This window comes from Lycium ferocissimum, chromosome 9 (genome assembly GCF_029784015.1).
Source record: "Lycium ferocissimum isolate CSIRO_LF1 chromosome 9, AGI_CSIRO_Lferr_CH_V1, whole genome shotgun sequence".
NCBI classification, from domain to species: domain Eukaryota; kingdom Viridiplantae; phylum Streptophyta; class Magnoliopsida; order Solanales; family Solanaceae; genus Lycium; species Lycium ferocissimum.
The window spans coordinates 12928067-12950790 of NC_081350.1; the positions used below are offsets into that span (position 1 = coordinate 12928067).

The following is a 22724-nucleotide window of genomic DNA, read 5'->3' on the forward strand; positions in this document are numbered from 1 at the left end:
ATGGCACAAATGTACGAGGTCATGTGCTCCTACAGGTCTATGGTCCCATCATACTTTGGAATATCCGGCATCTTGAACCTCTTCAGGATCAATTTTGAGGCCGTACTCAGAGGGAAAGGCCTTTGAATGTATCTCTTTGAATCCGGTCCCTTCAAGATCGGGGGTGTTCCCGGGATCTGATCCACTCGAGAGTTATATGTTTCCACTCTTTTCTCCGTTGAATTGACCCGTTTTGCCAAAGTCTCGAGTATCTTCAAAACCTCGGTAGACGAACCGACTCCGGATCCGTTGCTCTCGACTATCTGTGCTTCCTCCCACCTTGGTTCGATAACCCCGTTTGGCTTTGCCGAAGCTACTTTGTCGTCTTTGCTCTGAAGTTGAGCTATGGCAACCCCTTGTTCGGCTATGGCGATCCCTTGTTCCTGCAACATTTCAAATATTAAACGTAAGTTAATATCATCCGGCATATCCGGTGTTTTCCAGCCTTGAGCTCGAGACAAAGTAATTGAGTTATGAGTATTCAAAGGATCTGTGGTCGTAAAGGCGACGTTCTCCTGATTAACGGTATTCTACCGGTTGAGGCCTTCTCTTGAGTTGACTGCATTTGGGTCGGCTAGATCCGCAGGTGGGTTTCGTAACCTGCTGTTGTTCTCCTTTTCAGCAACTATCTCGTTGTTGTTCACATGATCGGAGTGACCGCTGCTTGCCATTTCATACGTTTTCTGTGCAAATCTGCAAATTCTTTAAACAACAAGTGAAAAAAGAAGTAGCAAAGATTAAACCACCACTATTATCCTATGCCCCACGGTGGGTGCCAAACTATTTACCCCCAAATAGTGGATAACAATTAAATTTGTAAGTGATGTATAGGATATGCGGCTAGATTTAATAATAATATAAGGTAGTAACGAGTAGACAATGGTATATATTAACAAGTAATGACAATAGAAACTAGAGAGGAAAGAGTTATCTAATGTTGTGTGTTGGTCCGGTGTTGAGTGAACTTCCTTTAACCGAGCCAAATTCCTTGAAGAAATAATTATGATCCTTAGCTGATTACAATTTCGTTAATAGTGAAAAGCTAACCTAAAAAAGGAAGGAATAGCCCTCTATTTATAGGTAGCAATAAATGGGCCTTAGTACAATGCTAAAAAGCCTTTCTAGTAAAATCCCAAAATGGATAAGGCCGTCTGCATCGGTCCGACACCCGTACTATTGTTGCCGCAAAGGGCGGAACGGGCCGGGATGACGCGTGGCCTCGCTCCATAACAGATTTTTCGAGCCCATGCAGAGCGTGCTATTTAGGCTCGAATTTACCGTGTTCGGTGAAATACCCTCGGTGTTGAAGCAGAGTTGATCATGTTCGAGACCCTTTGGTTCTAGACTTTACTCCAGTTTCCCTCGGATACAAGTCTATCCGATTTTTACCATATACATTGTCTTCACCTGTTACACCAATATTCATTTTTATACCGTTAGTGTATAGTCGTTAAACTCATAAGAAAAAACCACCACATCTGTAATCTGAGAGTTTGCCAAAGGCCTCTCAACACTTATTTAGGTAAAAGGCCATAAGTCTCAAAGAATTGGCTAAAAGGCCACTATTTATGATATCATCAAATGAAGTCTCCCAAGTTGTCAACCCTAGACCCAAAGTTTTAAAAAATACAAAACAACCCCCCAACCACCAACATTTAATTACCCCAATTGAGCAGCCGAATTTTATTTTGTTCCCCCCAAAAGCTCGAAGCTCCCCATTTCTACACTTTTCCGATCCCGTTTCCAGAAGAGCTCCGCCCCCCTTACTCAATCTCAACATCTATAAAGGAGAAGGAGGAGGAGTAGGAGCTCGCTTTAAGGGCGGAATCGAAGCGAAGAAATTGCCATGCCACGACGATCTATATGGAAGGGCAGTTTGCCTAACGGGAATGAGCAACGACGAAATGAGAAGATGAGGTGCCTCGGGCACCCCCATTTAGAAAGAAGGGTCGAAGGTTTTGGGCCTGTATCTTTCCCTCTGAAAATCAGTCCCAAACGACGGATTTCTTCCCTACTTTAGTTGTTGTAATTTAAATCTCTTAGAAATCATTGAAAAGAAGCTCGAATTATTTTCACCATTGTTGTCAAAGCTCAATTATCAGGTGCAAATTTCGTCTGCGTCTACTAGTAGTGGAGTTCATTTTGGGTTCTAAATCCTCTTGTGGAGTCAATTCTCTATTAAAAAAGTTGTATCCCTGTTGTTTTTTTTATCTGAATCCGGTACTGTTGTAAGTCTAGTCATCGACCAATTATAGATCATAACAATAGTCTATTATATGTTTAGTATGGCGTCGATTGGACAATATGTTATAGTAGGTGGTGATTACATAGGTGAATGGGTGGAGACCCTAAAATGTTGGAAATTGAATTTTGTGAGCAAGGTGACAGTACCGATCGCCGTGCGTCGCAATGGTACGTATAACGATTTGGTTGAGAGTGTAAAGGAAAGCGGGGTGTTAGATTGTGAGCCCAATAACTTGCGCATTAGTTATATGATTAATGCTCTGACCGCTAGGGAAAAGCTCACCCTTCTTTCATAACGAATGATAGGCATGGGGTATTGTATATACTTGATCTTGCTGCTAATAGTTGTAAATCTGTTTTGAGAATAAATGTTGTTGAGAGGTCTCAAGCAAAAGATCAACATCGCGCACCACCCCCACCCTCACCCCCACCCCCACTCCCACAGCAGCCAGTCGATGCAAATTCAATTCAAAATGAGAGCATGGGTGATTAGTCAATGGATACGAATGATCATGATATTAATGTCAAATGGTGTGATGGGCAGCCTAGTGGATCATAAACCAACCATGTCTTCAATGATAGAACTGATTTTTACATTGGGCAAACATTCGATAGCAAGGAACATTTAAAAATTTTATTGAAGAAAGCTGTAATAAAGAGGCCGTTCGATTTTGTACCGATCAAGAGTAATATCAAATACTATAAGGTGGAATCTATATCTCCAAATTGTGGCTGGATGTTACGGTGTAGTAAGTACGAGAGCTCGGATAGGGTTCGCATTTATAAGTACATTAGGGAGCACACTTGTGGTATTAAACATGTTACGAGCCTTCATAAGTGTGCCTCATCACATGTCATTACATCAGTCTTGATGAATGACTATATTGAAAACAAAAGGCCATCGACAACGGAAATCCAGAGTACGATTTTTAGGGAGTTTCATTGTAAACCGAGCTACTGGAAGTGTTGGAAGTCCGGTATAATTGCTAAGAATCAAGGGGGACACTTCGAGCACGGGTATGGTTGCTACCAGCTTATTCTTACATGGTTGAGAGTCTAAATTCGGTTCTAGAATCATGACTGCTTGAGATGACAATGGTTTTTATATTACTTCGCGTCTTATGCAACTTGCATTCGAGGATATACCCACATGAGAAAGGTTATTGCCGTTGATGGCACACATTTATGCGGCAAGTATGAGGGTGTCTTGTTGTCTACCGTCACACAGGATACTGAGAACCATGTCTATCCGATTACATTTTGCGTTGTGAACAAGGAGTGTGATGATTCTTAGACCTACTTCTTCCAACAGCTCAAGTTTATAATCGCCGATAAACAAGACTTGTGCATCATCTCTGATAGACATACGAGAATAGCCAATGGTATTTTCAATACCTATGAGCATGCTCACCATGGACTTTGCATGAAGCATCTTTCTGAAAATCTCCGAAAGAATTTCCAATATGGAGGTTCTCTTCATGCATACTTTAATGCAACAAAGGCATATAGTTACGAGGAGTTCAATGAACATTTTCTTTGAATTGTGGATAAAAGCCCTCGAAGTAGCTCGTTTTGAGTTTGAGATCGAATTTGAAAAGAGTAGGCACATTTTCCTTACCCAATAGTATGTTCTCACCACAAACATCGTCGAGTCACTTAACTCAATGTCGAGGATGAAAAGAGAGTACCCCGTGTCCGCTATATATTCACTTCCATTTCTAGGAGGTTTGCTGAAATATTCAGGTAGAAGCGTGCAAATATCGGCGATTCAAATAATATATTTGTGCCTTCGGCTGAAATAACGTTAAGGGAAAAGATGACTGAGGGCGACTCCTTGTTTGTAACTAATATAAATGGGGATGCCTACGAGTTCATCAATCGGAAGTGGCAGAACTGCCAAAGTCAATCTACTGAACAAAATATGTTCTTGTAGAGAGTATGACTCGGTGAAATTACCGTGCGCTCATGCCATGGCGGCCTTGAGATTGAAGTATGGAAATGGATATGGTTCAAGAATCTACAAGTATTCTTCACCGATGTATAAAGTTCAATCTTACATCCTTGCATTTGCTGAAACTATCAATGTAGTCCCTCCAGAGTCTGAATGGATTGTGCCCTAGGAGTATGCAAAGATGTACATCGCTCCACTTCCTTATGAGCCCAAACTTGGAAGGAAGAGAACAAAGCGTATCCCTGGCATCACGGAATCTTTTAAACCCAGAGGATGTGTAAAAGGGAGGAGAAACAAGTGCTCACTTTGCAAGGGAAGCGGTCACAAGAGAACAACGTGCCGAAATAGAGAGCAACACATTTGATGTATTTTTCAATGTATTTCATTGTATTTTTCTTGTACTTTGCAGTTTTTGGTTCTTCGAATAAATATTTCAGAGAATTGAATGGCAGTTCAATATTAATCAACTGTATAATGGTATATAATAAACCACGACTGTGTTCTATATATCTACTAGGTATAGTATATAATAAACTTAGAATCTAGTCTACAATAGACCATGTATATGATCTATAATCGCCTCAAAAGCCCAGTGACTGCAGAACCGCCAAACATCACGAATAAAAATACAAAAAGCCTGTGGTTATGTCTAATCAAACCCATATTTAAACGACATCTCCATGCGTATTGACACGCGTCGCTCATCCATTAGCCGACGGTTCACTAAACCGAGGCGATGAGTCTATAAATCGCTTGAGCCAATTTGAAAAGTCCATCTCATCTCTCTCATCAAAAACACTCCCAAAACTTGTATATTTTCTAATCAACAATGCCGAAAAGGATAACAAATGGAGCAGCAAACCGTCACCCTTAGTTTCGAACACCACATCCTGAGGTGCTACTCCTCAAGAACGATTTTCAAAGGCTCTTTTGGGGGCTCGGCGAGGATCGTGAGCGGTTGAAAACTATCATTCACAGAATCACACGCATGCTGCGTGTGCTTCTTGAGCTCGAGGGTGTTGACCCCGATGCTCTGATCACACCCCCCCCCCCCCCCCCCCCCACCATCCCCCTAGATTAGTAGTTTTTTAGTTTATTTTTGTATAAGCTTTCAGTGATAAAAGTGGTAGATGGAAGTTTTTGAACTTTCATCGCCGAAAGCTTTTGTTGGGTGGTGTTTGGGGGTGCTATTTTGTTTTGTAAAAATCCATCCATTATTAATGAAAATAGTGTTTGTTATGATTTTTGTGTTCTTTTGATATTTTCTGCTTTCTGTTGATTTAATGTTGTTTGTTGAGTCGATTAATAACCAAACAAATACCATATCTATAATAAACACAAGCTATGGTCTATTGTAGACCTTGATGTTGATGATCGATTATAGACCACATAAATAAAGGGGACTGTTTTGGAATGAGAAGCCTGGTGAGTGGACACAAGTTTAAAGCTCGTAAAAACAATTAAAAAATAAAAAATAAAAAATAAAAAAATGTCAAACCCCAAACTGGAAAAAAAAAACCCCAAACTGCGTAAATCTAAGGGACCGTGGATAGGTCTATCATAGACCAGCAGTTTACAGTAGCCAAAGGGTATATTATATTATATATTCCATAGTTGGTCTATACTCTACTGCTAGTGATACATAAACCAGGACCACTATTTGCCTAAAAAGGCTATAGTTAAAAAGCATAAAATAAATATATATTTAAACATTATATTAACACTTTATTACATCATATGAGAGTCCCCATACATTATACACATGATCCAAAGAGCTTTAGTAAGTAATAGTCCTTAATCATCAAATATTTGCCTAAAAAGGCTATAATTAAATTAAATAAAATAAATAAAAAGACTTGATGGTATTTAAATAATATAGTAACACTTTAATACATCATATGAGAGTCCCCATACATTATACACATGTTCCAAAGAGCTTTTAGAAGAACTAATGGTTGTCCTTGGAACAAGGTTGTGCTTTGAGAACATTAACTTATTGTCAGACTTATTAGATAGTAGTGTTATGATTACCATTGGTTGTTCTAAAAACTCTCTGGATCATGTGTATAATGTATGGGGACTCTCATATAATGTATTAAAGTGTTACTGTATTGTTTAAATAGCATCAAGTCTTTTTATTTATTTTATTTTATTTAACTATAACCTTTTGAGGCAAATATTTGATGATTAAGGACCATTACTAGTTCTAAAACTCTTTGGATCATGTGTATAATGGATGGGGACTCTCATATGATGTAATTAAGTTTTACTATATTGTTTAAATAGCATCAAGTTTTTTTATTTATTTTATGTTATCTAATTATAGCCTTTTTAGGCAAATATTTGATTATTAAGGACTATTACTTATCCTAAAGCTCTTTGGATTATATGTATAATGTATGGGGACTCTCATATGATGTATTAAAGTGTTACCATATTGTTTAAATAGCATCAAGTCGTTTTATTTATTTTATGTTATTTAATTATATACTTTTTAAGCAAATATTTGATGATTAAGGACCATTACTTGTTCTAAAGCTCTTTGGATCATGTGTATAATGGATGGGGACCCTCGTATGATGTATTAAAGTGTTACTATATTGTTTAAATAGCATCAAGTCTTTTTATTTATTTTATGTTATTTAATTATAGCCTTTTTAGGCAAATAATGGTCCTGGTTTATATTATCACTAGCAGTACAGTATAGACCAACCATAGAATCTATAATATACTTTATAGATCAGGTATTTTTTTGGTGATTAACCGACCAACTAGGTATATAATAGACCAAAGCTTGTGGATATTTCAACATAGCATTATTTCAACTGACGGATTTTTTTTTACAACGGTAATAAAATTAGAATTTTAAACTTACAAAAGTAACATTTAGCTTCATCCACGTATAAAACAGACCCAAAATGCAAAAACTCCTCCATTGTCTCTTCTCTTCATGAAATTCTTTCATCAAAATCACAAAATGTCTTAGCTATCCGAAACATCTCAACCAAATGATCCCGACAAATGTTTCTGCGGTGACGACGCGATCTTGAGGACATCACGCTCCCCAAAGAATTCAGGTCATAGATTCTTTAATTGTGCAGTTGGTGTTACGGTTCGCTTTTATGCGGGTTATGGCATAAAAGTTACTACGAGGTTGTTAGTGCTCTAATTGGATTTAGTATTTTTTAGAGTCGCCACCTAATTTATTATGGAAAACTAGGAAAATCGGGTTTAAAGATTTTTCAGAAATGAGTGAAAATCTTTTGGACCAGAGTTCGAGGTAAGGGTTCTGATGATCCCCTAGGGAAGGTTTTACGCACTCTAGTATTAAAGATCTGTATAATACGGTAGACCTACAAGCTTCAATGTGTGATTAATGTGATTATTTGCCAAAAAGATAGTGTTTTGATTTTTCCGCAAAAAGTCATTCTTTTTCATATCATAATTATGGTTCCAAAAAATTTGACAAAAATTCCCCCCCTTTTTGGGGGTTTTGGTTCAAAAATCCACGCAAGTGTTCAACTCACTTCATTGCCGGACTAGGACACACCCGAGATTTGTCTCGAGTAGAGTCGCTACTATTCTAGTCCTAACGAAATGGGTTTGGTACTTAAGGGTTTTATATATATATATATATATATATATATATATATATATATATATATATATATATATATATATATATATAAAATATGGAGTATATCTCCGATTTTTATACTTATATATATATATGAAAGAAAAAATACAAGTTGTTTTATTCAAGCTTATTTTAGAATCCTTGAAGCCCATAAAATTAAACCGTATTCTAAGTTCCCAGATCCGTCAAAACCCAGTCTACTAAGCAGTCCAAATTTAGCCCAGTTTCAGTGTTGGGCTTCCAAGCCCAAAATCCTTTACCAGAAAAATTACTCCAAGTCCATGTCTCAACGGTCCAATTTTTACCAAAGTCCAAAAATATTCAGATTGGTGCTTCTTTTTAGCCGTAGCCCAACTGTCTTAAAAAAACATCTTTTGGTCTCTTTTTATCACACAAAATGTTAACAGCTTCATACTTGAAATGGAAAGGCTCTTTAATCAACTTTTTTTTTTAAGGAAGTAATCACTTCGTTTTTGGACTTAAAACCGTCTCCTTTAAGTAAATCCCTTTTACTACTGCTGCTTTTAAAATCGTGACATTAAGAAAAACCAACTCTTGAAACCTTTTTAATTTAAGGAAAGAATTATTAGCCGTGTTTGGAAAATCGATTTGTTTTGGCGACTTTCCTAAATTACTAAATATTTTCCTAAGTTCTAACATGCATCATAATGGGTTCCAATAATCACATACATCAGTACATATACGCATATATATATATATATATATATATATATATATATATATATATATATATATATATATACATAAATAGAGGAAGAAGGAGATCAAATTTTCAACTGATGGGCCAACCATGCCCATCAGTGCCATTTTCACCCACTGGCTGGGCTTTCAAAGCACATTAGCTTCCCTTTCTTATTCAGTTCCCATAGACTCGATCAAGAGGGGTGTTGGGCCTTTGGCCCAACGAATTTTGCGCAAGAAGAAACCCCCCCCCCCAAACAGTAGGATTTTCATGCAAGCAAAGAAAGAAGGGAATGTAAATTAGAAAGCATCCAAATATTCCAAGTAAAGAGATATATGATATATCAATTTGTCAAAAAATGAAACAATTACCATGCTTGGAAGAACATTTAGACAGGAAAACACATATTAATGTTTATGAATTGAGGTAAAAGGACAAATTTAGGATTCAAGGCTATAGGCCCAACAACACAAAGTCCACACGAAACACAGAAGAATGGAAAAGAGAAACAGAGCCCAAATATGCAAATAGTATAAAACAGATCACAAGGTTTACTCATAGAGTAGGTATACACTCTTTCCCACCTGATATTCCACTAATATACACAGCTATAGAGATGTTAAAACAGCACCAAAAGGAAAACTTTCACTTTCTCAATCCTAATGCCACATAAGATCCAAAGGATTTCATGAATCCCAGGCATGGTAGACATTAGGGAAAGCTTAAGCTTAATCCCCAAGTGCTAGTTTGCCTCCCTATTTATGTGCTAAACTTAGTGATATACAAGAGAAGGAATGTTTGCATACATAGATATACCAGGCCAGAACTAGTTCACAATCATAGTTAACAAACTAGTAAGGTCCTAAGACCAAGTTCACAACCAACAACCCAACTGAGTCTAAAAAAAAGAAGGAAATGGGGGAAGGGAAAGAGATGAACACATAGACTTCAATCAGTAGACTGAACAACAATAGCAAGCAAAAATTTCTCATGTGAAGATCATCAATCAAAAGAAAACCAAGTCTAGATTTATGTTCACAAGTATAGGCAATGTTTAGCAGTAGATTACAGAATTTCAGAGACAAAACATTTGATCTTATATGACTTAACAATACCTATTCCACATTCCTCTTTTAAAAAGAAACTACACCTCTTTTAGTTAATGTTCTTAGTGCAGCCAAAATCATTTTAACACAACAATCCATTCTCCCTTTTCTTCACAAGGAATCAGTCATCAAAATGTGTTGTTATATTCTATTCCCAAGTCCAGACAAGTGACTCTTCTAGTAAATGATGATTCAACACTTAAGTCATGATAGCAGACCATTAAGAAGGGACATGATCAAATAAGGCCATAAATGCTATTTTCTTACTTCAATCAAACCTCAAACAAGACAAACTTTAATGACATAGCATATAGCACAAAGGACTCACATAGTTTAAACCTTAGGCCAAAAGTGGCAGAGTCAGATTCTAAGAGCTTAAGTAGAAAGGACCAATATAAGACCTTCAAAACACCATATCTTCTTAAAGAAATTATAACTAAGACACAGATCCATTCAAAGGATGAGGTGGCTGAAATGCCCTTTTCCCAGTCTATTTTAAAGGTCCCAATTTTAAAGAGTGATGTGAAAAATGTGCCACCCACAAGACTGTCATAGTCCAACAGCTACACTCACCAGATTACAAAGGCCAAAAAGCAAGCATGCCCCCAGTTTTGAAAATAGATAATGTATGATACAGTTTTAGACTAGTCCCTTCCATGGGCAAATTTAAAAACAAAAGAAAACAAAACTTGTTTTAAGCAACCTCAACATAGCAGCTTACACCTTTATACCATTTTTACAAAGGAAGACAAATCTAACCTTGGCAAGAAATAGCTAAACCAGTTTGCACAAAAAGAAAATAGCACCAGTTGAAGTCACATAGTAGCAGATTGGGTCAAACAAGATCAAAAAATGAACTTCTTACACTTAACAGGGTAGGATCAAGCATATTGCAGGTGAATTTATTTTGCCAACGAACGACTCTGCTCTCTATGTTCATTCATACACATCTTTACTCTTTTCTTTTTCTTTAAGCTAAGCATGATTCAGAGCAGTCTAAGTAGATTAACCAGGATCAGGACATATCTCATATAACACAAACCCTTTCCTCTAGAGATGAGACAGCAAAACAGGCAGAGTATCTTAGAAATTACCTACCACTCAAACAAATAACTCACTACATAGGATCATGTCCCATCACAGTTTATCAGTCAACTAGCATATTCATACAAGTCTGTCAGGCTCCCAAAGGGATTCAAACATGGGTTTTTATGAGACTAATTAACTAGACTAAGCATCTTTACAAAAAAAAAAAAAAAAAAAACATCATTGTTACAATCTCCTCATATAAATCTTATTACACAGACCATAACATCAATAAACCACTGATCCCTTTTACTCTATGTGAACATCTTCATTATCAAATGAACTTCAACTCATCCTATTTGGATCAACTAAACTTGTTTCCTTTTTGTTTAATCCTTAGCAAGCAACAGACTTCATCACTAAAACCATACTTAATAGAGTCTTTTTTTTTTATTTTTTTTTTTAGTTTAGGCAGTTTCACATAGCTTCTAAATCAGTCGATCAAAACTAAATGAAATTAAGCTATTCTTATCTAGCTAATAATCACATAAACATTAGGCACATGATTAAAAAAAGAAAACAAGAGAACTAACTTGAACTAAACATGATAGGCATAAACAACATTAAAGGATAATTAAACTAGCAATTTTATACTCATAAGCAAATAAATAGAAAAGAGGTTACCTTTTGCGAGTGCAGCCACTAATCGAGATTCAAACTTGAAGATTTACTCCTCTAAACCCCAAACTCAAGCCACAGAACTTAGCAAACACAAGAACAAAGAGAAGAGTTTCCCCTTTTTTTTTTTTTTTTTTAATTTTACTGGACTCAGAAAATTCCTTTAAAAGACTTCAATCAAATTTTGAAAGAAATCTTCAAATATTTCGAGTCTAAATGAGTATATTTTCAGAAAATATATCCCAAGTCTGTTTTATAACAAAGAAAATAGGGCCCTTTAAATAGAAAACCCTAGAACTTCAAAACCCCTTCTCATTCGATGTGGGATAACTCCCCTTGTAGGGGTTTCCTCCTCACACCTACTTTGGAGGGTTAGGATTAGACGTAAAAACGAACGAAGGGTCAGATCTTGCCCTCAAAAAGGTCGATCTTCTAGGTTCCAAATGAACCAATAGTAACCCGAGGTTCAAAATCCACAAATGACCAAAAATCAATTAAAGATTTGCAGAGCATCAACGTTTAACGTTCACAAAATAGAGAAAAACATGCTAATAAGGACGAGATAATACCTCGTTTGGGTAGAGATAGGTGAAAATCGAAGGAGGCAATTAATGCCTTGCCTAAAATTGACCCAACCAAGCCTGTAAAAAGCCTTACCCGCTCTGCAGCTTTGCCAAAAATGGCGGAATGACGACATGAGAGAGAAGATGGCTCCGCGGCGGCATAGGGTTTCACTCAAGGAAATCCTCAAAAGCCTCCTAAGGCTTTGTTTGCCTTATCTGATGAATGGAGAGGGGCTTTTGCCCCCTTATGCATTAACGACTTGGGCCGGGTCTAGCCCAGTTGGGCTGGACTCGGTCCATTTAAACAAAAGAGGGGCAGCCCGATCTGTGTACATATATATGTGTATATATATATATATATATATATATATATATATATATATATATATATATATATATATATATATATATATATATATATATATATATATATATGTACATATATATATATATTTTTGTCTTTTATACATACATATATGTATATACATATGTATGTATAAAGGACAAAAAATGCGAATTAATGAGTAGGTAAAAAAAAAAAGATTCATTACTAAACAATGTAATTAAAGATAAATAATCAATTAATAAAAGCAAAACACGATTGATTTTCACAAAATATTGAATTCGCAAGTATGGCCTTAATTGAATTAAACAATGAATTTTGTTATTTCAATCACGGCCCTATTTGACTGACTAATTGACTATTTCAATCGTAGCCATAATTAAACACATAATAAGCAAACTACAAATATTAACCATAATTAATTATAGTTAATTTGGAAATTGTCCATATAAATGATTGTGCAAAAATTAACATTTGGGGGTGGAAATGATTATTTATTTTAATCAATCAATTTTCCTTGAATTAACTTGGGATAAATATTTGCTGATTAATTTCATATAATTTGGACAATTAAATAAATAAATATTTTCTGATTGAAATTAGTTAAATGCATCATTAATTGCTAAAAAAAAAAAAATCCAAGTGGTGTATTTTAGAAATTATTTTACCAAACATTACTGGTAAAACATTATTTGCATAGTTTATAAAACCATTTTGATTTTTTCAAAAAAAAATAAAAATGAAAACATATGTTATCCCATTTAAAATTCAAGTACTTTGATAAAAATTAAAATAAATTACAGGAGGTCAAAAATTAGGTGTCAACAGTTGGAACTGTGAGTTTCTAGTTCCTAAGGTATCTTTTTTTTTTTTATGTGGTTTCACTATAAAAGTCTCTAATTGATTGGTGTTTTGTTTAGGAAGATGGTGGCTGCGACTATTTCAGGTTTATTGAACCCCATCCTGATACAAAGAGCAAAGAAATATCAAAAGAGCCCAGTAGGATCTAACACAGCACAATCTAGAAGAATACCCAAGTTTGAAATGCTGCAAAGGCTGAACCAATCTGAAGCACAGAGGGATCACTTGATAGTTCAGCTGAGAGACACCGAAATAGAGAGGGATGAACTAAAACAGAAGTTGATAGTGGCTAAAGAACAGAGGGATCAATTGTTGTATGGTTCATTAGCAATGTTTGCTATTTGGAAATGTGTAATGGGTCTGTAATGGGATTGGGTCTTTCATTTTGGGCATATGTATGAAGAATTATTAAGAATATGAAGCAAATTTTATTAATATGAGTTTGCGTATAAATCTTATTCATAGTCTATAATAATAATCATTAACTCACAGTCGATAATCATAAACATTAACTCAAGTCTATAATAAATAAAAGCACATTCAAATCTACAAAGCAACAACACAGTTAGATACAAATGTTGCAAAGCTCCAACTTTGTCATAAATTACCACTTACAAAAATTTGCCCGTCCAAATTCACAAGGCAACAAATGACACGATTGTCATAAATTGTTTGTTAAAACTTAAAACAGTTAAAAGTAAGCAATAAAATTGTTTGTTATCATCCACCACACACAAATTAATTGCTTGTTACAACCCAAATATCAAATTACTCCTTCGTGGAGCCATTATCCTCGACAAAAGTCAACACAGCTTTTTCAGCGTCAAACTCAACATCAGCTTCACTCGTCACACTAGGGACTTCTTTTTCATTCTCAGCTTCAACAACAAGGACTTCTTTTTCATTCTCAGCTTCAGCAACAAAGACTTCTTTTTCCTTCTCAACTTCAGCAGCATGGACTTCTTTTTCCTTCTCAACTTCAGCAGCAGGGACTTCTTTTTCCTTCTCAACTTCAGCAACAGACACAACAACAGACACAGCAGCAGGGAGATCTTGAGCAGTTGGCACAGAGAGATCTTGAGCATTTGGCACATGGACATCTTGAGCAATTGGCACATGGATATCTTGAGCTTCTTGCTGATCAACATCAACCTCATCAGCAGCTTCATTGAGAGTCTCCTTCTTCTTCTTCTTCGCCCTCTCACTCTTTCTAATTTTTCCCCCTCAACATAAGCGACAAGAACCTTCAAAGACTCCTCAATCTTCTCCATACACTGCTTCAGCTGCTCATGCTCCACCTGCACTGATAGGCCCCCACTAGGGGCAACACGACCCATAGATGTCCCAATACCAACATTATCTTTTACGGCTGAATTACCACCAAGATCTTCCGAATGATTATCCTTGGCCTCTTGAGTATAGTCCTCATCAAAATACTCCATGGACTCCTTCCGCGACCTACTAGAAGCCGTCGAGGAATGTTTTGGTGTAATCAAAACAGTCACGCCTTCAAGTTCACGCTTCAACTCATTAATTATTGGATCATTAGTATCATCAGCATATGGCACTAGATTTTTCATGTAGTCGTTCTCCAACTCACACACTGTAGGGATGAGGTAAGGGTGCACTATCTACAAATAAACAAAACATTAAAATTAAGCTTATCTTTTTGCGAAAAAATTAATAATAGACTCCAAATTTATACCTCAAAGAACTCATTTCTATTCTTAAATGGATCTCCTTCAAATAATCGCTCCATTTTCTTGGTGTGCCACCTAAGAATCCTAGGAATGGAAAGGAACCTCCTTTGATTTCCCGATTCCTTCCAAGTGCGGGAAAAGCTTCATATGCCCGGACACAGCGTAATCATAGAAATAAAAGCTGAGTGAAAAATAAACAGGACACAGGCTATACTCTACTGCACCAAAGGGTTTATAATATTTACCATGAATGCCTAGGGAAATCCATAGAGAGCATATGATGCAACTCTTTTCTCCACGTGCACTTTGTAGTGCTTGGGAATGTCTATCTTGTTCTTTAAGTAGTCCAGAGTGAGTTCAAATGATTCCTTTCCTTTCCCAAGGATAGCTCTCGAAGAACTCCAAATCGTCTGCCATTTTTATCAGGTCATGATCCATACCCTTTGACACATTTTTGGCAAGAAATATTGTGTGCACAAACCACACAAGACAACATTTCAGTTTTTCCTCTTTGGTCAGCCTAGGCCCTCTTACCACCGCCAATAGCTTTTTTGCAGAAATCTTTTTATTGCGAGAAACTTTTGCGTAGAATACTACCCCTTTCTTAAGTACCCTTTCCTCTGTAGTTCGACTGGGATATGATCCACAGTTTAGACCAGTGATCAAAGCAAACTCATTTAAGCCAAAACACACAGGCTTGTCATTCACCAAGAACCACATCTCATGCTTCTTCTTCTCAACCACATGACGAAGAACCATATAGTGCACTAACATTCCATTGAATCTATTGAAGTGTTCTGATATTTTTCTAAAGTGACCAAAACAGGAATGCCTGAACTTTTTCCTAAGTTTATGATCTTTTAGGGTTTTTTAAAAATCATCAAGCAATGTTAGCCTACTCCTAACCTAAACTTTTACTGGAAACGATTCGTAATCATCCAGTCAATTGATCAGACCATACTTGTCGACGTTAATTGTCTTTGCACAATATGGCAAGGACAAGGGATCAGCATTTTCATCACCACCAGACCCCTTAGAAACGTGGGGATCATCTCTTTCACCTTCCTCGACACTATACTCATCATTATTCTCCTCTGAGTAAGCTTCATTTTCAGGTTGTACAGTTTTTCTTCTTTTACCTTCTTGGCTAACTTCTCTACCTTTTCTTTGTCTATCGTCAGATGTGGCCTTAGAATGGGTTTGAATTATTTTCCCTCCTCTTCGTCTACATCTAGCCATTTTTTATAATCTATATACAAACAATACAGTGACGTTGATTAGCCCCGACAAAAAAACAAGAATAATTGACCAAAAGTCTATTAATAAACCATGGTATGTTTGCAAAAGCAGAAAAACAAAGATCGAAACAAGCAAAATAAGTAGAAATAACACGTATTTATAGCAAAAAACAAGCGAAACTTCCAAAATTTTGAAAATAAAAAATCTCAACTTTATGAACACTAGGGTTCTATCGAGTTCGTAAAATAATAACAATTTTAATGGCAAAATGGATCTCTAAATGCTCTGGAGGAGTTGCTAAATTAAAGAAAATAGTTGGAATGGACGACAGGAATGTTACCAAGATTGGGGGAGAGGGAGAATTTCGATGGGCACTTCAATTTTTTTAGTGCGGGAGTTGGGAAGAAGTGAGGAGAGAGAAGGGGCTTTTGTATATTTTAATAATAAGTGAAAGGGGAAAAGTGTATAAGTTGTAAACTCCAAAGTTTTTAAAATTATAAAGTGACCTCGGGACCGCTAACCTTAACCCTAAAATGAAAAAATAAAGGGAAAAGAAGTGGATTCAAAGCCAAATACTCTCAGGGAGTGGCTTCAAAGTCAAATACTCTCAACTAAGTTATCATAAAACTTAAAACTGGTTAAAGTTTTTTAGTGCTTACAAAGGATTTAAGGCAGACCCAGTCATCAACAAGGGGTTGTCCAGTAGGTCGAACAGTCTTCAGCACCTCTGGAACATTCTCAACTCCAAACAGAATTTCTCCAATATGCCTCACACTCTTGTCTACATGTTGTCTCTGTGATAGAGCTTCATTTAGTTTCCTATAAGCTTCAATTTTTTCACTAGAACCTTTAGGAGCAGCCTCGAACTGTCAATATTATTGAAGAAAGTACAAAGAAGTCAGGTAACATGTCTTTTTTTTTTTCAGGTTACCCAAAGTTAAATACTCCTTCTGTTTCAATTTATATGAACCCATTTCCTTTTTAATTCGTGCCAAAATGAATGATCTCTTTCCTAATTTGGAAACAAATGCACTTTATGAAATGATTTACAGCCACACAAATATTCAAGACTTATTTTGAACCACAAATTTCAAAAGTTTTCACTCTTTCTTAAATGTCGTGCCCAGTCAAATGGGTTCATATAAATTGAAACGGAGGGAGTAAGTTTTATTTTGCCTTTCAGTGTATAAAAGTTAAACTTGTGTAAACTTACCTTGGACGTGAGATACAACATTCGCACATCGCGCTGGTTAACACGCCTTGAGGGTATCCATGACTCGTCGTTGTTGGTAGAACTATGTTTTCGGGAATTAGAACCCATGTATTTGGAAAGAGCATCCTTATGTATATGTAAATTACCATATTGCATGATATGGGAGCCTTCTGTACCATTATTTAGAACTCTTTTACGAATCTGAGAATAGAAAAAAATCCAACGAGGTTAGGAAGCAATTTAGAAGAATAAACAACTACTCCTATATGACATTTGAAACTATACAAAATGAAATTGTGACAAATATTATATTTTTGAATGGTGAAAATCATTTTCACCCCCAACTTTACTTTAAAAATCAAACTCTCCCCTCAACTTTGAAGAATAGACATTCTCCACCCTTTATCCTATGCAATGACTATTTCATCCTTATTCTTTTCAATCCTAATATATATATATATATATATATATATATATATATTATATTAATTTAATTTAGATATTTATAAATTCTTATTTAAGTTCATTAACATTATAAATAGAATAATACTTTTTTATGAATTTGTAACAAAATCTAATGCTATTTTTTATGATTGTTATTTCAATATTATATGCAATAAGTATGTATATATGTATGTACATGCATGTGTGTATTTAAGTTTCACTTCTCTCTTATTCTCTATTGTTTATATAAATAAACAAGTTTTGGTTGTCACTAATGGAATATATAAAAAAAAAAAATCGTCTGCAAAGATAAAGAAATCATTTTTTAAAAAATTGCCACTATTTTTTAATTGTTTTTGCATTACCTGCATAGAAATATATTTATAAAGTTATTATGACATGTTATTCTTCACTTGTATAAATAAAAAGTTTTGATTATTTTTAATAAAATTTATTTTTTGTTTATTTTGCTAATTTATTTTATTATAGAACATCATTAACTTATATACTCAATTAGTATGTCTCACTTTTTTATTCGCCTAGAAGATAATAAAGGAATTGTTACATAAATTATAAAAAATGAGAAATATCATGATTTTAAAGAAGTAAACAAAAAAAAAGACAAAAGTTGATAATGTAAGGGTAAAATAGGCATTTAAAAAAGTCAACTAGGATAAAGGGGGGAGAATGTCTATTGTTCAAAGTTGAGGGGGGAGTTTGATCTTTAAAGCATAGTTGGAGGGTGTAAATTATTTTCACCCTATTTTTGAATGATGTACTACTTGATTTTGGTAATATTTTTGGTGAAAACCTTTTCATATATTATTACTAACTAAATTGTTTAATTAATCATGTTGCTCTTACCCGTCGATACTGCTTCTTCAAAGTTTCAACTCGCCGATCGTGCAAATCGCTGGCCATTAGGAGAATAAGTGCAGTTAATTTGACACATAATTAAAACGTCAAATGGTTGAAAAGCCATCATTTCTATTTCGCACTCATTTATCTTAGGATTTATTCGAAATTTATGACTTTGGTCCCAATAATAAACCTCGTAATATCTCTTTATTAGGATTGAAGAATTTCAAAACTAGGAGTCGATTATTCGAGTTTTTGGCTTTCTATTTTCATCCATGATGAGAACTATATATTTCATATTCTAATACGGTCTATTAATTCTTATAAAGATTTCAAGAAGTATGTGTGTCCGGATAATCAGAAAGTCTGGATAATAAGTTCTCATCCTTCAGCCGAAAATGCCGAAAAAATGCCAACGATAGCACCTTGCTTATTTCTTTTACTTTCAAGAATAAATGAAAATGATACTCCTATGTGTTTCCAATTTTAGCAAACGTGGTAGAACCATATTGAAATAATTAAGTCAAAAAATGAAGCAAACATACCTATCTTCCAACCAAGAAACACTGTACAAGTCACCCAAGCAGATATTCTTGTAATCTTTTGGAGGACACTCACCAAGGCACTCACCACCTAAAGAACAGTAGGTAGCAAAACTGTCCTCATCAGGCTTTGATGCTGTTGTTACGCATATATTTAAACTTTTGTCAAGAAGACCATCAAACATACTTCCAGAGTCGCAAGCTTCCAAGTAAAATACCTAATTAACAACGTTGAATGTAATATTATCCAAACAAAAAAATAATACCAAGTTAGACCAGACATTTATATAATTGGTTCAAACTAGCAGAAATAGCTATTTGTTACCATTTTCTTATACGTCCCGGAAGCATTTTTTTCCTTCAATACATCATCCAGGTCAATGGCATAGATAGGTGGACCTACAGGCATTTCTAAAAATGACAAAAGATTAAAAACTTTGTGTACGGGCAGTGTATATTTTTAACACTATTAATTTGGTCAAAAATAAAAGGTGACTGTCTATAACAAGTCTAATATGGGAGTTGGCTAATAAACAGAAGAATTACACTACGTTCTATTTCAGAAATTAAATGATCTCGAGTACTAACCAATTTCACCAGGACTACCATGATCAATGTAGTAGATAAATATATAATCATTTGGACCACTGTTCACAACTTTTCCACTGCCCCCAGTTAGAGCGCTCTTGATTCCCAGGACAACAGCATAAAAGTTTTCAGCATTACAATCTTTTCCCGTGTAATCCTATCTCACAAACACAAATAAAATGTGGAAAAAAAAAGAATTAAGCAATGATGTCTTGACAAATATTAGAGAGAGAGAGTATGTACCTTGGGTACTCCTTTATACACATCATGGCCATGGGGATTATTGCTGATGACTCCAGGTCTAGGTGATGTTCGGCCTAAAAATGCATAAATTTAGCCATTGTTGTCTCACATTTTAATACTTTTAATCGTATTTTGAGTATTATTATATTGCTTTGTACTTAATATTATATTTTTATTATGTAAGAATAAATCAGTGTGAAGATGAAGAGACTTGAAGCAAAATTAAATGAAAATACGGAAGAGAAAAGAAAGAAAAAAGAAGAGGAGACAAGATGGGGGACACTCCTTAGAGTTTGTTCCCCCCAATTTGAAGAAATTATTCACTGGAAATATTCCTTGGTGCGCCGCCTGGGGCGACGCCTAGGGCGGTGTGCCAGGCTTATTTTCGGTTGTTTTCCTTCTCCAAGTTGGATTTGGTTTTTAAAAGCCCAGGCCTTTTAGTACCCTATAAATACATATTTCACACGGTTTCTACATAATTTTGGGAGAACTTAAGACTCTTAGTTCAGAACTTTGGACCTAGAGAGAGCTTGGAGCCGCCGTGGAGGCCGTAATTACAGGATTTTACCTTCTTTTCTCTGTAATACTTATTTTGACATTTTTATTCGGATGATTTGTTGTTTTTCTTCCATGTCTATGTGGAGCTAAACTCTTTAGTTCTAGGCTTTGACACAAACATGAAAGTTGACGTTTGATATCGTTTCTATCTATTGATTTTCCATCTTTGGGTTGCTTATTTATTCTTGTGCTTAATTGTTTGATTATCTGGCCAATAGTTGAACACTATCTGTGGTGTGTGAATTGGACTTGAGAAAGGGAATTCACGTACGTATTAAGAATAAATAGAGTTTGTTCGATATTATCGTTTCGCTATTGAGGATAGAGATGTACCCTTTAACCCTACTTAGGTGAATACACTTGTTACCTCTGACGACCATAGAGATATAGGCGTTATAGTAACATCTACAGGCTTGTGAGTAGTTCGAGAGAATATCATAAAGTTACAATCAACCCGTCAACTAGTAAGCCATAGGTAGAACGATTTGAAGACTCAACTGGATTGTTAGTGGTCATAGCCCTAGATCTATCTCTTCTCCGATAAAAATCCGCTCTTTCTTGGTTGAAGTTCATTATTTGCTTTCTTTTATTTTTATTTAGTTCATAAATATAAATTTGGATTTTATTTCTTGTTTAGATAATTAGCATTAGTTTAATTTAGTTGAATAGTTAATCATAAGTCCTCGTGGTACGATATACGGACTTAAAATCCTATATTACTTGTACGACCGCGTATACTTGCGTCTGCGTTTAGGAGCAACAAGTTTTTAGCGCCGTTGCCGGGGACTTAGAAATTAATTGTTTTTCTAGATTAGACTTTTCTTTTTGTCTATTCAAGTTTTTTTTCTTAATTATTATTATTTTATTTAATTTTATTTTTAATTTAATATTTTGGTTAGCTTTCTTGACATGGCATCTTGGAGAAAAAATTGGTCGAATATTTGTTGTTCCTATTTTGGTGATCCTTGTCTGATTTGTGGATGACCCCACTTGTGGCAACACTGCCAAAATATTTTCGGGAATGGGTTGTGTGTACCTTCCCAATCTTTTGAGTGGAATATTTGTAATATATGTGGTGGTCAAGTCGGTCATTGGAATGGTTGTCCTAACTCTTACTCCCCATCCCCGAGCCCCTATTATGATTCTCCTATTATTTGTGATGTTGACAGGAGTAACGAAATGGAGGATGCAGAAAGTATTGCTCGGGTTAGCGATATGATGAAACAAATAGGGAAGCAAATGATGGAGCATGATGCATTAATGAGTGAGCAAAACGTAGAAATGTGGAAAACCATAGAGAGGATTTGTGCCAAACTCATAAAGATGCAGGCCGAGGCTGAAACTTGTAATGATCTACAAGTTACAGGCTTAGCCAGTACTCAAGACGAACCTCAAATAGAAGAAGAGAGCGAGTTCCCGCAAGTAGATAGCTTTGGAGAAGCAGAGATAGTGAGCCAATCTTGGCTAACGGAACAAGCTCAACAAATGAAATTTCATGGGTTTCTCCGTGATGGTCTTACAAACATGGCTACACAACTGAGAGAGGGAAGAACTGAGCTCATACAAGAGATAGATCAATTTGGCTCAGATATCTATGACCTGCAGGCTCAAATAAATAAAAAAGTTGAGGTGTCTGATGCCCAACCACCAATTGTTGTGGATACTGGCCAAATTGTGGAGCAAATAGAGGAATTCCAACCATTCGATCAAATCTTTGTTGATGATGTCATTGTTGAGGAGGTGTACAAAAGTGAGGATGTCAGACATAATGCAGTTTTAGAGTTGAGGCATGTTGGTCCTCATTCTAAATATTTTTCTAAATTATGTTTGGTTGGCGACATGGAAATCGAGCCTTCCAAGCCTTTAGGGAAGTGTATAGATAAGGAACAAGGCCCCTACATCCTAAAATTTGCCACCTCGAAAAGACAAAATGACATTCCTCACTTAAGGGCCAAGAAGTGCAAAATGCGACACCTATTGCTTGGTTCCTTTATTTTTACACCACCGCCCCAGAAGCGTGATAGAAAATTTGATGCAAAATTAGGGGTGCAATTCATATCCTCAAAGTGGAGGGAAAAGTGATGAAGTTGATTCACGTCATGCCACGACGTTAACTAAGGAGCTTGTTGGGAGGCAACTCAATGTGTAATAATTATAGATTTTTATTTTTATAGTGTCACGTTTTGTT

General features: G+C 35.6%; 1 pseudogene; it reads right to left on the bottom strand.

Annotated features, from left to right (window-relative positions):
- The window catches only part of LOC132069224 (vacuolar-processing enzyme-like), a 37018-nt pseudogene that overhangs the window by 10272 nt on the left and 4022 nt on the right, over positions 1 to 22724 (bottom strand).